The sequence below is a fragment of the Belonocnema kinseyi genome, chromosome 10 (genome assembly GCF_010883055.1).
Source record: "Belonocnema kinseyi isolate 2016_QV_RU_SX_M_011 chromosome 10, B_treatae_v1, whole genome shotgun sequence".
Taxonomy (NCBI): domain Eukaryota; kingdom Metazoa; phylum Arthropoda; class Insecta; order Hymenoptera; family Cynipidae; genus Belonocnema; species Belonocnema kinseyi.
In genome coordinates, this window is record NC_046666.1 from 9568186 (window position 1) to 9574931 (window position 6746).

General features: G+C 32.5%; 1 protein-coding gene across 1 annotated transcript in view; it reads right to left on the bottom strand.

The window, feature by feature from the left end:
• LOC117181727 (ankyrin-1-like) overlaps positions 1–5372 on the bottom strand; it is an 18425-nt gene extending 13053 nt beyond the window's left edge. Inside the window, exon 1 of the mRNA XM_033374680.1 lies at positions 5311–5372. The gene's annotated coding sequence lies outside the window, so the exon portion shown is untranslated. The remainder of the gene's footprint in view (positions 1–5310) is intronic.
• Positions 5373–6746: the final 1374 nt, after the last annotated feature.

Consider the following 6746-nt stretch of genomic DNA (forward strand, 5'->3'; position numbering starts at 1 on the left):
TGGCTCAGAGAGAATATACGCACAGACATAATGATGTAGCGGGCATTATACATCAACAACTTGCCCTAAACCTAGGACTCTTAAAAGAATGGGTGCCCTTCTGTAGATACATTCCAATGCCCGTTTTAGAGAGCGAAGATTACATCTTATATTGGGATGTTACTATCCAAACGGATCATTACATCCGGGCCAATCAACCTGACATCGTGATGCGAGAAAAAAAAAGGTGGAAGAGTCTACATCATCTACATTGCTTGGACGCTTAACCGAAATTTGCAGTCAACCTATGCAACCAAGATCCACAAGTATAGCGAGTTAAGGCATGAAGTGATGACCATATGGAGGAATGTGAATCATGAATCCATTCATCCCATTGTGATTTCGGCTACAGGCAATGTGCACGCAAGATGCACTGAACATCTTGAACATTTAGGAGTCAGTAGGGTATTGGCAGCAGCTCAGAAGGCGGTTTTATTAAACACCTGTCGCATTGTAAGAAACTTTCTTGATCATCAGGAAGCGAGCGACTAAAAACACGTGGAGTGGCAGATGGTAGCTCTAAGAAAGCATCCAGAGGTGACTGTTGTCACCTCCAAAGCTCGTGGCCGCTCGTAATTGTATACCTACAACATCATCGCAGGAGGTTTCAACCATCGCATTAAATTATTTGAATTAAGTTTTAACATTCTAATCTCATCAGTCACTTGACTTAGTCCGTGGCTATGATGTATCACCGGGTTTACCCGAGTAAAAGTTTAATAAAAACATATAATAATAACCCTACCGAAGGTGTTCCCCCTACTGAAGGTGTTCCCCCTACCGAAGGTGTTCCGCGTTGATGTCGCGGTAGGGCTTGAGCTCTCCTCTCATGACTTTGACGGCAACGTTGGAGGTAGCATTGCTACTGACAGGGTTTCCCATGCCAAATAGGCTGATAACGAAGAGGAGAGGGACTAAGTAGAACACCAAAACCCATCAATGAAAAATGGAGAATATATTAAAGATTTTGAAACGCTTGTCGCTTCCCGAGGATCGTCGGGGCGCCCCTGGAGCCACCGCTGGGAGCCACAGCATGAGGGACGGTGGCGATGGTGAGCTGCGAGATGGACAGGCAGATCTCACTAATCAAACAGCTGACCAGCAAGAACATCTGCGACAAACGGTAAGCAGTGGAACATCAACTGTGCCTGCTGAGGATGCTTTGGCTAGCACCAGCTGTTTGCAGCCAACCACCTCGACAGAAATACCGTGGGAGAGCATCAATTGGGATACCACAATGAAAGAGGAATTGGTGCGTCTCTATTATGAAAGTGCGAAGTTTGAAACAAACAAGGAAAAAGGATGCAATAAAAAAAATAATAATAATCAGGAGCCTCGGTGGCTCAGTTGGTTAGGCACTCGGACTTCACCTCAGAGGACCGGGGTTCGATCCCTGAGCCGGTACCTCTAGAAATTTTTCAATGTACCTTTACCGAGATTCTGGTGGTTCGGAACCCACCTTAAGCTGTAGCCCCCCCCCCCATCGTATACTTGACTGCAATCCAGTTCGTCAATGACGGGGTAAAAACCAGACTTTGTCTAATATGTCTGGGCAGACTGCTCTCATCAGATCACTTGATTGCATTATAAAAATGCGTCCGTGACTGATGATATATACCGGGATAGCCCCGTGCAAAAATTATCAAATAAAAAATCCAACTCTAAACAAAAATGCCTTCGACATGTTGGGCAGTATAAGCCTGTGACAACATTTCGATAATAATAATAATAATAATAATAATAATAATAATAATAGAGCGTAATTAAAGCCGCTAAGAAAAATTTGGGAATCAGTTTTAAATAGTTCTTTACGTCAAAAGGATAAAGTAGAAATGTTGGAAAATATCCGAATAATGCTTTTGTTAATTTTTTTTAAAGGATCATCAAATTGCTGTCTATTGATAGCGACAAGACTTTGCTAGCTAATAGATTCTTATTTTCTTGATCAAAAGTAGAAATTTTTTCATAAATTCATAAGGATACGAATTTAATTTTCAAATTTTTATTGACTATAATTATTGACTATATTTGTTTTTTTGCATAAAATGACTATTTGTTTGAAAAAATAGTGATGTGATGACATTTTTCTTTTAAATTACGTTAAGGTTCTAGGTACAGTCTTAAGGCTAAAACGTGAACGAGTTTTAGTGATTTCTATCTCCCCTAGGTGGCGTCTGTGTTGATGCTTGTGTGGTAGAAGGGGAAGATCAGGAATATAGGAACATGGCGGGTATGTAAATAACGAGTGAGTGATTATATTAATCACGTCTGCAAATTATTTACACTTTCTGTTTGAAACAAATTTACATTATTTTTATTTTTAAATTGAAAAAGAGACCGATCTGTTCGGAGTGGTACTCAAGTGTTGGGCTTAATGTCTCTGTTTAAATATTTTTTCATTTAGAATTATGGGAAGAATAATTTACACAAGCAAACCATTTCATGCAATATCAAAAAATCTCGATTAATTTATTATCATGCGCTATTTCATGTTTTTTTATATTGCATAAAATGGTTTGTTTACGTAAATTATTCTTCCTGTAAATCTAAATAAAAAAATATATTATAATTTGCATGGTATGGCGGACGAGCGGGGCGAAGGGGTTGCCGGATTAGAGCTGTAGTTTGTTCTATCTTTGATAGATGGCGCCACTACGTTACTTTACTAAGTTCATGCAGAGATGAGTCTGGTTCATATTCTTTAACATGGGACTGTACGCAGTGTACGAATGGAGGCCAAAGCGATTGGTAACTGTTTGGCGCTGATCGATCAACGTTACTTGATCGTACTCTCAAGGATGTATACTGTCGGTAAGGCTGCTGCTCTTGGCGGGAATTTTAAATTAGAATAAAAATGCGATTTGTATTCTTTATATTGTAATTGTTTCTTGACATGTCTTACTTAGCTTCGAAATAGGAAAACTGTGAAAAGTGATAGAAGGATGCCGCCGTGAACTCGCTGATAATAATTTTTCAAGTTAAAAAATGTATTATTTATTGATTTATTTACATATATTGTTGTATTGTAACGTGAAAAATACATATGGAAATAGCGCATTACGTAGAATCGTATGAATAAGGTAAGTATTATACAGCCTATTCTCGCTTAATTACAATATCTGCAGATTTTTGCAGAAATTTAAAAACGTTCGTCGTTTCAATATCGAGATATATAATAGAAATTATTGTACACAGTAGACGTCGAATTTAGTAACAAATTTTTGCAGGAAAAATTTGCAACAAATAAGCAAATAAGTACATTATCGGCGCTTACTTTTTACAAACTATTTTCTACGCTCTGATTCATTATTCTTAGATATCGAGACAGTGCACTCGGAGAAATCAAGTGTAAACAAGTAATTGTTGTATTATTACGACTATTATTGAATTAATTTAATTAAATAATTCAATTCATTTATTTAAGTAATTCAATTAATTAATTATTCTACACAGCAGCCGTCAAATTTAGGAACCATTTTCGCAGGAAATTTTTTTTTTAAATTAGCAAATAACTAAATTACCGGCGCTTACTTCTTACAAACTATTTTCTACACCCTGATTCGCAGATTTACTATTCTTAGATATTGAGACAGTTCACTCGGAGAGATTCAATGATAAAAATTAATTGTTGTATTATTACTACTATTATTTAATTAATTGAATTATTTAATTTAATTAAAAAATCTGCACCTTATTCATTCCATTCTACGTAATGCGCTATTTCAATATGTCTGTTGCACGTTACAACACATCAATATATGTAAATAAATCAATAAATAATATATTTTTTAACTTGAAAAATTATTATCAATTATTATCAGCGAGTTCACGGCGGCATCCTTCTATCATTTTTCACAGTTTTACTATTGCGAAGGAATTTGAATAATTTTGAATAAGATATTTTATTTTGAGAACCCTCGACATCTTTTAAATATTATTAAGGTACTTTGGAGTTTTTTTAAACAACCCCGCTACAATTTTCTTAATTCGTTGAAATTCCTTTAAATTACAAAAATGAATTGAAAATTCATTGAAATATTTTTAAAAAATTTGAAAAATAAATATTTTTAAATATTCTAAAATATGACATATACATGTCAAGAAATAATTACAATATAAAGAACACAAATCGCATTTTTATTCTAACTTAAGGGCATGTGATACTTACAGTTTCCCCGGCTTTTTTCCACAAAAATGAAAATTTTTTAAAACTGAATTCGGAGATGCCATAAAATATCATAACGGGCGTCCACGGACTCTTTTTTTGAGGGATAACAAAAAAAAATTATTGTGCTAAATAAAAATTTTATGTACATTTTAGCATGTTCGCTATCATTTCCCAGATTTTGAAGGCAAAATATTTCTTATCCTAGGAATAAAGCCAGGGGAATCTAACACTGAGAAAATCGATACTATTTCCTAAGCGCTATGAAAATGAATCACATTTTGCTAAATTAAAACTATTTTTAATTAACCTACAAAAAAAGTGTGTGGCGACGTCCGTAAGCATGTTCGCTATCATTTCCCAAATTTTTAAGACAAAATATTTATTATTCTAGAAAAAAAATCCGGGGGAACCTAAAACTGGTAAAATCGACAATTTTCTATGTATCACATGCCCTTAAAATTGCCGCCAAGAGCAGCTTTACCGACAGTACACATGCTTGGTAATACGTTCAAATAACGTTGATTGATCAGCGCCGAACAGTTATCAGTCGCTTTGGTCTCCATTCGTACATTTTTCTTAACCGCTTTACTCTCATTTTTTAGCTTTTATCCGATTTGTTTCAAAAAATCAGACAGTAACCGCATATCCCACAACCATGGAACCCTTTTCGGTGACGTGGAAATATTCTGAGAGCATTTTTAAAAGCTCAAAACCGAATTATCATTGACCGCTGTTAAGTTTTGAGTATCTCATGGATTTCGCCATTTGAAAAAAATAACAAATTGATTATTTGCCTATTTTTATTGGCTATTTAAATTTATTTATTTAAATTACTTTTATTTAAATTGACTATTTATATTTGGCTGTTTATTTAACTTTGTTTTTTTAAAGTAGTCAACTGTTAATAAATAATTTTTAAACTTTTTGCAGATACTTGAATAATCACAACACTTGCTAAAGTTGATAAAAATTCTATGAATAAATTTTTCTCGTACGACAATTCGTTATATATATTCGTACCATAATTTCGGTACGCGATCATAGCCTAACCTCTAACATATTACATAAAATTGTTCACTAAATTGAGGGTATTTTTAACTTACCGAAAGTTGTATGTGAATCGGATTAAAAGCTTTATAATATTTTATTACTGTCGGCTTTCAAAACAGCTGATAGCTTTGATTGTTCCAAAGATTGTCAACAATCAGTGCTCCCAATTTTAATATATTTTCGTTCTGCGCATGCGTCACTTCGACAACCAGAACAAAATAGCATGAACTTGATTTTTTTACATAAAAAAATGTTTTTTTTACTAAAGATTTATTTAAATATTATATTTCACATGATTTTCAAAATATTAAATATCAAGGCGGAAAAGGCTTTACAGTCTTTTCCATTTTCTCCTTTTTTCATTTCTTTTCTTGTTTTTCAATTAAATGCAAACTAAATCATTAGAATTCAATATAATAAAATCGAACTACATTTCGTTGAAACTTCATACCTTTTGGTTGAAAAGTTTATTATTATATTTAAGGCGGAACATTCATTTTTTTCCTTCAAATTTAATTATTTGGTTAAAATTCGACGAATTCGTCAAAAATTCAATCATATTGTTAAAAAGTCAACTATTTTGGTTAATTTTTTTTTAAGTTTAACTATCTTGGTACAAAATTCAACTATTCAGAAAATTCAACTACTTGGTTAAAAATTTAACTGCTTTGTACAAATTCCTCTTTTTGGCTTGAAAATTCAACAATTTGGTGGAATTTTCTTTACTTTCTTGAAAAACGATTTTTTTAAATAAAAATTTGTTTATCATTGTAGAAACTTCAATTTCTTTTAGTTAAGATTTCAATTGCTTGCTTAAAAATTTACCTATTTCGGTTGAGGATCGAAAAATTTTGTTGAAAATTTCTCTTTTTTATTTTTAAAATTCTTGCTGTTAAAAGACGAACTATTTTGTTACAAAATCATTGTTTTGGTGGAGAATTCATCATTTTAGTAGAAAATTTATGTCCTACCAGTTTTTTCTTTGAAAATGCTTAGTAAGAAATGCATCTATTTAGATGAAAATGAAAATTTTTAATAAGAAATTATATTTTCGGCTAAAAAAATCGACGAGATATTAATTTTTTATTTAAGGGTAGCGTGTTTTCGAAAGAGCCTGCATTTTAAAGATTTTTCATTGTTATCAAGAATATGCCAATTTGATTTTTCTTTTAATATCATCGCATTAGTTATATCGTCCAATTAAATATTTATAATTTTAGTTAAAAATTCATCTTTTAGGTTGGAAATAAAATTACTTGCTTGTTGACTTTTTTTTGCTCAAGATTTATCAAAATATTTTTAACTAATTCCAGTTGAAAATTAAACTATTTTACTTAAAATCCTTTGTTTTGTTGGTTTGTTAAGAATTGCATTTTTAACAGAAAATTCAACCATTTTATTCTTGATTGAAAATTTATCTTTCTTGGAAGAAAATTCAACTGTTTCGTTGCAAATTTATATTTTTTATACATTAAACTAGTTGTTTAAA